The 11,017-nt window shown below is 42.1% G+C and overlaps 1 pseudogene; it reads right to left on the bottom strand.

Annotated features, from left to right (window-relative positions):
• Positions 1-9,488: 9,488 nt before the first annotated feature.
• Positions 9,489-10,058, bottom strand: LOC123491284 (annotated as a pseudogene).
• Between the last annotated feature and the right edge of the window lie 959 nt (positions 10,059-11,017).

The raw sequence follows: 11,017 nt of genomic DNA, 5'->3' as shown, positions 1-11,017 counted from the left end.
CATCCTCCCCTCAATACGGTGCAGTCATCCTGTCCCCTTTGCAGAAAAGCATCCCCAAAGAATGATGTTTCCACCTCCATGCTTCACGGTTGGGATGGTGTTCTTGGGGTTGTACTCATCCTTCTTCTTCCTCTAAACAGGGCGAGTGGAGTTTAGACCAAAAAGCTCTATTTTTGTCTCATCAGACCACATGACCTTCTCCCATTCCTCCTCTGGATCATCCAGATGGTCATTGGCAAACTTCAGACGGGCCTGGACATGCGCTGGCTTGAGCAGGGGGACCTTGCGTTCGCTGCAGGATTTTAATCCATGACGGCGTAGTGTGTTACTAATGGTTTTCTTTGAGACTGTGGTCCCAGCTCTCTTCAGGTCATTGACCAGGTCCGCCGTGTAGTTCTGGGCTGATCCCTCACCTTCCTCATGATCATTGATGCCCCACGAGGTGAGATCTTGCATGGAGCCCCAGACCGAGGGTGATTGACCGCAATCTTGAAATTCTTCTATTTTCTAATATTTGCGCCAACAGTTGTTGCCTTCTCACCAAGCTGCTTGCCTATTGTCCTGTAGCCCTTCCCAGCCTTGTGCTGGTCTACAATTTTATCCCTGATGTCCTTACACAGCTCTCTGGTCTTGGCCATTGTGGAGAGGTTGGAGTCTGTTTGATTGAGTGTGTGGACAGGTGTCTTTTATACAGGTAACGAGTTCAAACAGGTGCAGTTAATAAAGGTAATGAGTGGAGAACAGGAGGGCTTCTTAAAGAAAAACTAACAGGTCTGTGAGAGCCGGAATTCTTACTGGTTGGTAGGTGATCAAATACTTATGTCATGCAATAAAATGCAAACTAATTACTTAAAAATCATACAATGTGATTTTCTGGATTTTTGTTTTAGATTCCGTCTCTCACAGTTGAAGTGTACCTATGATAAAAATTACAGACCTCTACATGCAGACATCCTACATGTAAGTAGGAAAACCTGCAAAATCGGCAGTGTATCAAATACTTGTTCTCCCCACTGTATATGTTGATTGCTCTGTGTTATTGTTGGCTTTGTCTGTATGGAAAATGTCAAATAAAATGTTTGAAAGAAAGGACCATTACAGGTAAAAGGGTTGATGATGGTTGATGCCAGACTATTATATAAGGCCATCCCATTAAAACCCAACCAGGGTTTTATAGACGGCACTTGGGAATGGCAATGCTTAATGATCAGAGTTACGACCATCTTATATAACACAGTGTTTTGCACGGTAGTCATGGCAACGCAAAAGTAACAGAAGCAGGTCTTTCGTATCATTGCTGTTATTGCACTAATTATTTTTATTGCAATAATGTGATATAATTATGTATCTTGACATGTACCTTGGAGGCGGATTAGTATTTTTCCTGACTGTTCACCTACTTTATTATTATCTCAGGTTTCAGTGATATACAGTGCCTTCAGAAAGTATTCACACCCCTCGGCTTTTTCCACATTTTGTTGTGTTACAGCCTGAATTTAAAATGGATTAAATTGAGATGTTTTTGGTCACTGGCCTACACACAATACCCATAATGTCAAAGTGGGACATTATGTTTTAAGACATTTTTACAAATTAATAAAAAATGAAAAGCTGAAATGTCTTGAGTCAATAAGTATTCAACCCCTTTATTATGGCAAGCCTAAATACGTTTGGGAGTAACAATTTGCTTAACAAGTCACATAATAAGTTGCATGGACTATCTGTAAGATCCCTCAGTCGAGCAGTGAATTTCAAACAAAGATTCAACCACAAAGACCAGGGAGGTTTTCCAATGCCTCGCAAAGCAGGGCACCTATTGGTAGACAGATCAACATAAAAAAAGCAGTCTTTGAATATCCCTTTGAGCATGGTGAAGTTATTCATTACACTTTGGATGGTGTATCAATACACCCAGTAACTACAAAGATACAGCCGTCCTTCCTAACTCAGTTGCCGGAGAGGAATAAAACCGCTCAGGGATTTCACCATGATGACCAATGGTGACTTTAAACAGTTACAGAGTTTAATAGCTGTGATATGAGAAAACTTAAGATGGATCAACAACATTGTAGTTACTCCACAATACTAACCTAAATGACAGAGTGAAAAGAAGGAAGACTGTACAGAATAAAAAAATATTCCAAAACATGCATCCTGTTTGCAACAAGGCATTAAAGAAATACAGCAATTAACTTTTTGTCCTGAATACAAAGTCTTATGTTTGGGGAAAATCCAATACAACACATTACTGAGTACCACTCTCTTTATTTTCAAGCACAGTGGTGGCTGCATCATGTTATGGGTATCGTTAAGGACTGGGGAGTTTTTCAGGATAAAAAAGAAATGGAATTGAGCTAAACACAGGAAAAATCCTAGAGAAAAACCTGGTTCAGTCTGCTTTCCACCAGACACTGGGAGATGAATTCACCTTTCAGCAGGACAATAACCTAAAACACAAGGCCAAATCTAAACTGGAGTTGCTTACCAAGAAGACAGTGAATATTCCCAAGTGGTGGAGTTACAGTTTTCATTTAAGTCTACTTGAAAATCTATGGCAAGACCTGAATAATAATGGGCAAATGTTGCACAATCCAGGTGTGGAAACTTCTTAAAGACTTACCCAGAAAGACTCACAGCTGTAATCGCTGCCAAAGGTGCTTCTACAAAGTATTGACTCAGGGGTGTGAATACTTATGTAAATGTGCTATTTCTGTATTTCATTTTCAAAAACATTCTAAAAACATGTTTTCACTTTGTCATTATGGGGTATTGTGTGTGAGATTTTTTAAAAATATTTAATCCATTTTAAATTCAGGCTGTAACAAAATGTGGAATAAGTCAAGGTGTATGAATACTTTCTGAAGGCACTGTATATATAATATTCAGACTGGCTGACACAGGCTCATCAGTAGGAAAAACAGACACATTGCTGTTATCTGCTGAGAGATTTCCCCTGGATTGCAGCTCATCTAGAACACACAGTATGTGATTTCATATTAACACTACTCTCATATCTGTGGAAAGAGGCTGCTTGGCCTGATGATAAGGTGGTGGTGAAAGGTAGTGGTTAAGGAGGAAGACCGAAGTCAAGGATTAAATAATTAACCTGTTATTAACTTCTTATTTGACCTTTATTAATTATATTATCTTGTTTTTGGACAGTAATTGCTTCAATCTTGTATTTGTATGGTTATAACTATATTAAAGATATAGCTACTGCCCCCTCTCAGTTATAGCTAATACTGGTATTGGTGTCAACAGATCTTTGAAATAAGCTTTGACAAAGATTTGATTGTACTTTTTGTATTTCTCAATTTACATTTGACTTAATTTGAATATATATATATCATCCAGTGGATGAAAGCAACAATTAAAAAACAGAACAGAGGGGGCCTATGAAGCTGTCAGTGTCAACCATGGCTGTTGAAACCCTTTTCTTCCACCAGCTACCGCAATCACAGGGAGGAAAGATGAAAGGTTGTGATGCTTGTTGTTCGAGCATCATACAAAGGGGACTAAGGCTGAGGCAAACGTATTGATATAAGTGGCCCAAAATAGATGTTTTACCCTGCAGACAAGAGCTCACTGAAATCAACTTTCATTACACTTCCCACCGCATTGATTTGCTTTGACACGCACATCCAGTCCCATGAATAACCACGACATGTTAATTCATGTTTACTCCAGCGATGGGGAGCTACACGTCTTCAGAATGAGAGCTGCTCAGATCTCAGCAGGGTGCCACGTATGGGCATTTGGAGACAGCAACAGAAACTGGCGGAACATTTTATAGTTGATTATGCATTGAACGCGGTTGTTATTAATTATTATATTCTCCTGAGTTGTGTACATGGGGATCGGGTCTGGGATCAAAAGGCATCCTGTGGTTAACAGGGCCTCCATTAGAGAACCCAAACTAATTACCAGAAACAATTAAGAACATTTTAAATAGAAAAAAACTAATATCTTCCTCAAATGTATCAAGCTAGCTGCAGTATAGGTCATAATGTGTGACTATCCTAACTCCAAAGACATGATTCAAAGCTTGTTTGCTCTAAACCGTTTTTTGGCCGTGACATACACAGGCTTCTCTCTGGAGACCTCATCATCCAAGGGAAAGACACAACGCCACCTGGCTGGTATTCTGTGTATCCGTGTGCCTGAGCTATCCTGTTCCCCTGTCTCACAGTCACTGCTTCACTAAAGCCTGTCTGAGAATGTGTCTGAGAATAGTAATTAAGGGACGTGGTAGGCCTCTTCTCTTTCTGTCATTTAAAAAAATTGGAAACCTGAGCCTTCACGGCCATCACTATGGTATAACCGGCAAAACAAGCGCAGTTTGGTGGTACACTAATGTCACCGGCTCTGAGTCCCAGCAAGTGATAATAACAGGATGGAGCTGGGATCAGAGCGCTCCACTTGTTGGGTTGATTTACATGCCGTGCGGAGATGGCGAGTCGGCGTAAATCACGGGAGAGACAGAGAGAGGACACGGTGGGAGGACATGAGCGTGACTCTTAATGCAGCTGTTCAAGCCCATCGAGTCACAGAGAATTACAGCCCACCTCCAGGCAGCTCACTTATCCACAAACGTCCGCAGCAACAGGTGTGCCGGGAAAATGTCTAAGCATCACGAAAACACCACAAGCATGCAGAAAAACAAAAGATTCAAAAGTATTCACACACTACTTACTGGGCTTAGCTAACAATGAGTAGTAAACGGATAGCAATTATTCCCTAAAGGAAAAAGAATATGCCTAAACTATATCTAAATGCCACTTTAGCATGACGCATAACAGCCACAAGCCGTACCACAAGATATACCACAAGATATAGATATTTTAAAAATAATTTATACAACTGGTTGCTATTCCTGAGCAAATCCCCTTGGGTCCTCTTCACCCCAGTGTTCTAACCGCTTCCCTATATAGGGGTCCATTCATTGATGAGGCAGCCAGGTCAGTGGGCTGTGTTAGCCCTGACTTGTTCCACTAACCCCTGCGCTAGGCTAGCAGACAGCTGATGTCAGACAGCCAGTATTGTAGTGGAGCTGTGTTTTCTATGAATGAGCTTCCAGACTCCCACTCCTCTAAAGCGATGAGTCATCCATTGGCCCTGTGTCCTACAGTATGTCAGTGGGCTCAGATGTTAGGTAATGGAATTTGTTTATATTTAGCTTACCCCCACATGCCAGGGCACACACACAAACCAGAGGAACTGGTGGGAGGAGCTATAGGAGGGGCTCATTGTAATGGCTGGAATGGAATCAATGGAATGGTACCAAACACATCAAACACATGGAAACAATGTTTGACTCCGTTCCATTGATTCCATTCCAGCCATTATAATGAGCCGTCCTCCTATAGCTCCTCCCACCAGCCTCCTCTGCTACAAACACATACATATCTATGAAAGTAGAAACAATGTAATAATGCAACAATCCCAGCAATGCAACAAAACAAAGTGCAGTACATCCTCTGAGGTTTTAGGGCTCTGCCTTAATGAATGAACTTAACCAAAAAATGCTCTATTCAGAATCTCTGGCTCAGAATGTACTGTGCATCTGTTTAGTTTGCCACTTAAGTGCCCCTCATTTGTGCACTTAAATTGAGACTCATGGAGAACTAAGTACTGTATTAAAGCAGTTAGAGATTTCGCATAAAGTTCACAGGGAATATCCATCATAGATTGGGGACACACACGAGATCTCCCCTATCATCATGCACATTATAAACCCTCACTGTTTGCTTGATTGAATGATAGCAGTACATTATTTTTCTCCATCTGCAATACAAAGCCCGCTAACACTCCACTTGAATGTCCTCTGAAAGGCCTATGATGAGGTGGGGAAGTGGTCCTAATGGTATGCATGCTGGAGGAGTGACACAGGCTCTTTAAATGGCCAGAGGGATCAGAGTCTGTAAACTCAGTGGAGACTGGGGAGGTGTCGAGATTAATGTCCCTGTCGGAGGGGCTAAATCTTCTTCATACCGCTGGCTGGTAGCAGGTCCCACCTCAATTTGGAGCTGGGTAGAGATAAGCCCTAATGGCACTGTCTCCTGGGCAGACTAATTTATCCACAGGCTAGAGAGAAGCAGCTCTGATATCTTCCCTCTGGCACATGTTGTTTGTGTCACTGCAGCATCTCTGTCTGTGTGTGTATTATGTACCATTGTGTGTGTGTGTATGTGTGTGATTGGATTACAAGGCACTAGATACAGAAAGTATCCACCTATCCTATATTTCGTGTTAGTACAATAAACTTTACATCCAGATAACAACCCAACCCCATATATCTACCTCACAAGTCTCCCAATTAGTCACAATAATCTAGCAAATACAATTAGCCAGATAAGATTGTTACATCAGTGCCTCCCTGTGGTTCTCCTAATAGCAACTAGTGGGCTCAAATCAAGCCTTTATTGAGGATTCCATACACAAAGGAATTCTAATCAACCTAATGATTACTTCAAATACAGGTTATTTGATTTGGGTTCAACTTGAGAAAATGTGTGTCTCTCTAAATCCACTGTAAAGAGTGGCTCTATAATGGATCCAGCCCACCGTTCAGTGGTTGTTGGGTCTCCATAGAGATCAAAAGACAGACTTATAAATGGAAAATGATAGAGGGCATAGCTCAGACACATACTGTGATGTTTGAAGTTTCTCTCCTTCACCTGCGTTTCAATCTCTGTCCATTCTGAATCAATGAGGCTACTTACTCTTATAATTACTATAGGTCCGCTGCTGTGTCCTTTTGTCTACCAGGGATAGTATGTATCACATTCCCCTTGAAATAACGGTTGAGTCACAGATGCAATAACACATAGGCTGTGTGTGTGGCACAGCATGTAATCCTTTGTGACTGAAACATCGGTATAGATTGCAATGTTCTGTGTTATCCTAAGTTGTTTAACCAACGAAAAATTGCAATTTTCAAACAAAAGGCTTCATCAGATATTTAGCGCTAGCTCCCAAACCTCAGGAGCAGATTCTTAGCGTTATTTCTCTCTCGGTAATTACTCACAGGCTATCTAATCTTAACTCCATTTAACCAATTAAAGGCCTCTTTCCATTCCTGACAATGGTAATAATTTAAAGGCAGCATGCAAAACCTGCAACACACAACGAGATAGCCCTGCTTTATAGCAAGGACAGTGTGTGTGTGTTGTATATGTGTGTGTGGTGTTGTGTGTGTGTGTGTGTGTGTGTGTGAGAGAGAGTGACAGCTGTCTGTCACTGTCCTATGGCCTCCACTGGGCAATAATGAGCAGACGACCCCCCCCGCCCCCCCCCCCCAACACTGCAGCTGCTGTCGCCCCTCACACACACTCACGCACACACACACACACACATACTCGCACACACGCACACACAGATCTAGCCTCTAATCACACAAACAGGGTCACGTTTCAAGAGTGCATGTGCATCCCAACACACTAACAGGAACATTTTAGGATTTGAAATGCTAATTGATGCAGAATAGCTCCGGTTAGAGCTATATTGTTTTGAAGCTGCTCTTGAACAAGCATGCAAACTTTTGATTGGGAACCATTTGTCATTCTGTCAATTGATGTGAGAATAATTGCTGAGTTAGTGTATAAGACAGTACATTTCATGTCTCATTATCCTTAGTGGGCGGAGATAAATTACTATAGTGTACGCATCATTAGCAGTTACAGCTTGTCAGTTGAACTCAAATACTATATGCATAATGCTTTAACCTAAACAAAGCACCTATAAATCATCATAAAACATAACAAAATTCAGCGACAAGGGATTTTCATTCAATGAATTCAATGCTCACACACATCCCCACATGGACTTGCTTGCTGATTGACTAACTCAAACTGAATCTAGTAAGTAGATCAACTCCCTCTGAACTGATGCTGTCTGAGCTGTAGTCAGTCGAGACGTTTCTACACTTCCATCAATATCAACTTCTTGCCCTTTCAGCCGAGTGGGGGGGAGGGGCCCTGATTGCAGAGTTGGCCTACCACACAGTCTCTATGGAAACCTGTTGGCATATAGCAATGCCTGGAAGGCTTTAATTCAGGGTTCTTCAATCCTGGTCCTGGAGGGCCGAAACACTTCTGTTTTTTATTTCTACCTGGTAGTTAATTGCACTCACCTGGTTTTCCCAGGTCTGAATTAGCCCCTGATTAGAAGGAGAGGATGAAAAACAGAGGTGTTTCGGCCCTCCAGGACCAGGATTGAAGAACCCTGCTTTAATTGCTTCTCACGGTTACAAGCAGCTCTCGGCAATAGTGAGGCCAGCCTAAACGACAATCAAAATCGCAAGGCAGAAATATTGTCCCCAATTGCATTCCCTGTTATTATGACACAGCTTTTTTCATTTCAGTTCATTGATTTGTTGTTGCCAAGTGAGAATTTGATTGTGTTTCAGAATAGTTCAGAAGTTGGAGGAAGTATATTACCAGTAGAAGCAGGTAATTGTGAAGCACAGTGAAAAGGGTTCACAAGGGTAGAGGAAAATGGGAGGGGAGGAAACCTCTTATGGATGAGGTGTGCACAGTACTTATTATGTCAATGAGTGCCAAGTTATGCATTCTATAGACTGTATAAAGAAAAGGTAATTTACATGTTCAACTGTAAACTGGTCACTTAGCGCCCTCTAGCGATTGTCCATACTACTGTCTCCAGTATGTACAATACAGTCACCGCATGACACAACTCCAGCTAAATAACTTCTCAGTAGTGTAAGTACAGCTGATAATATCTTTGTTAATACTGTTTAGCACAAAAATTGGTTGAGTAAATTATACCGCCTCATATAATGGATTGATATGTATTATCTACAGTACATCATTGCCATTGAGTACCATAGATATATCCATTATGTCTCCTGTTGATTGAAGGTGGATGGCCCCTGAGATGCCTGACTATAAACACCCATCAATGGAATGCCATCTATCACCCAGAGGGGCAGTTAAGATGGTGGGCTCCATAGAAATATAATTATGGATTATGGGTACACCCAATATGGCCGCCAGTCCACCCAACAGCCACCCATTGACTTGAATTGGGATACCCCTTTTAGGAATTTGAATTATATTTCTATGGTGGGCTCCTTTAACCCATAGTTAACTCCTTTTGGCCAAGACTCTGCAGGTCAATACAACTGCATTCCCCATCCTTAGCATGGCAGAGACTAAATGAGCTCTTTATGGTTCCATTTGTGCCACACCTGTCAGGCACGCTCCACATTTCAACCCTTAGAAATGGACCAAGACAAACAAATAAACATTCATGAGGTGTATGTTAATGTAAAAAAAAAAACATTTTGCAATGTAGTACATTATCCTTTGGCAAGACGTCTTGCATATGACTGTTTCAGTAACCCTCACAGTAGAAAGAGAGGAATTTACCTAACCAGCTACAAAGCATCCTTGGGTAGAATAATGACCAGAATTGCACCTAACATTCACACATTTTATTAGAATCAATCAAAACTGTATTAACAGCATTCAAACATTTAGCTTGCCCTTCTTCATGTCCCCCTTCTGTATGTAGCCGCCGAACGCCTTGTTGGAGAAGACCTTCTTCTTCCTGGCATCCTCCTCGGCGCGGAGCTTGGCCTCCTCTTCCCGGCGGGTCCGCTCCTCAGCAAGACGGGCCTGGCGCTCAATGTTCTGCTCAGCGCGCACACGCTGCTGCTCGGCACGGCGGCACTCGATGCGGCTGCGGAGGGCCACCAGCTCCTCCTCCTCTTTCTGGCGGCTGGAGAAGTGCATCTCGATCAGGCTCTGCAGGTCATTGAAGTCCTTCTCCAGCCTCTTGCAGTGGAGGTCATCAAAGTCTACCTTCTCGCCGTCGGGCAGCTTGGGAGGAGCGATGTTGGTAATGTACTTGGTCCGTGGCTTGGTCTCCCCCTCGCTCCCCTCCACGTGTTCCCTCTCCTCCTCATCCTCCTCCTGCTATTCTTCAGCCTCCTCTTCCACCTCAGGTGCCTCCTCTACTTCCTCCTCCTCATTCAGCTCCTCCTCCTCCTCCTTCTCCTGCTCGTATTCCTCCACAATATCCTCTGTGTCAGACATGATGTTAAGCCTGCCTCTGAAGTCAAGGAAGAAAGACCAGCAGAGAGACACACACACAGAGACCAGCTGGTACCCCAACAGTCAAGAGGCGAAGTGAAGTGAACTTTCCGGCCCGGCTGCTTGGGCTCTTTAAAAGGTTTACCCTGATCATGTGACCAAACCCCACTGTCTAGCAGAGATGTCTGACCCCTCCCCTGAACCCCCCCAGACTCTCCCCATCATTCCTTTCTAAGGACAATCGGAGTGCCCTATTTCAAAACGCACAACAGATGCACTCAGGTGCCACTCAAACCTGTGCTCTCCTTCAAGCCCACAATCAAATGTATGCGTCATGCTCACAGCATGATTGTTGTAGGCATCAAGTGAAGTTCTTACTCATATACTATGGGGTTATTTATACACTTGGTCATCAAGATGGAGAAGAAGTACATGGTAAGTACACCCATAAAAAAAGTCACAGTGATCAAATAATCTAAGAGATTAAGTGTCCTAATTTGAGTTTAGAAGAGTGAAGAATAATAGTTTAATGGTGGAATGGTCACTATATAAATAAATGTATAATGAATGGTCACTATATCAATAAATATATAATGAATGGTCACTATATCAATAAACATATAATTAAGTCACTATATCAATAAATATACAGTACCAGTCAAAAGTTTGGACATACCTACTCATTCAAGGGTTTTTCTTTATTTTTACTATTTTCTACATTGTAGAATAATAGTGAAGACATCAAAACTATGAAATAACACATATGGAATCATGTAGTAACCAAAAAAAGTGTTAAACAAATACTAATATATTTAATATTATTCAAAGTAGCCACCCTTTGCCTTGATGACAGCTTTGCACACTCTTGGCAACCAGCTTCACCTGGAATGCTTTCCCAACAGTCTTGAAGGAGTTCCCACATATGCTGAGCACTTGTTGGCTGCTTTTTCTTCACTCTGCGG

The sequence above is a fragment of the Coregonus clupeaformis genome, chromosome 7 (assembly GCF_020615455.1).
Source record: "Coregonus clupeaformis isolate EN_2021a chromosome 7, ASM2061545v1, whole genome shotgun sequence".
Classification (NCBI taxonomy): Eukaryota; Metazoa; Chordata; class Actinopteri; order Salmoniformes; family Salmonidae; genus Coregonus; species Coregonus clupeaformis.
Note: the sequence above shows the minus strand (reverse complement) of the source record. Positions and strands in the feature narration are given on the sequence as shown.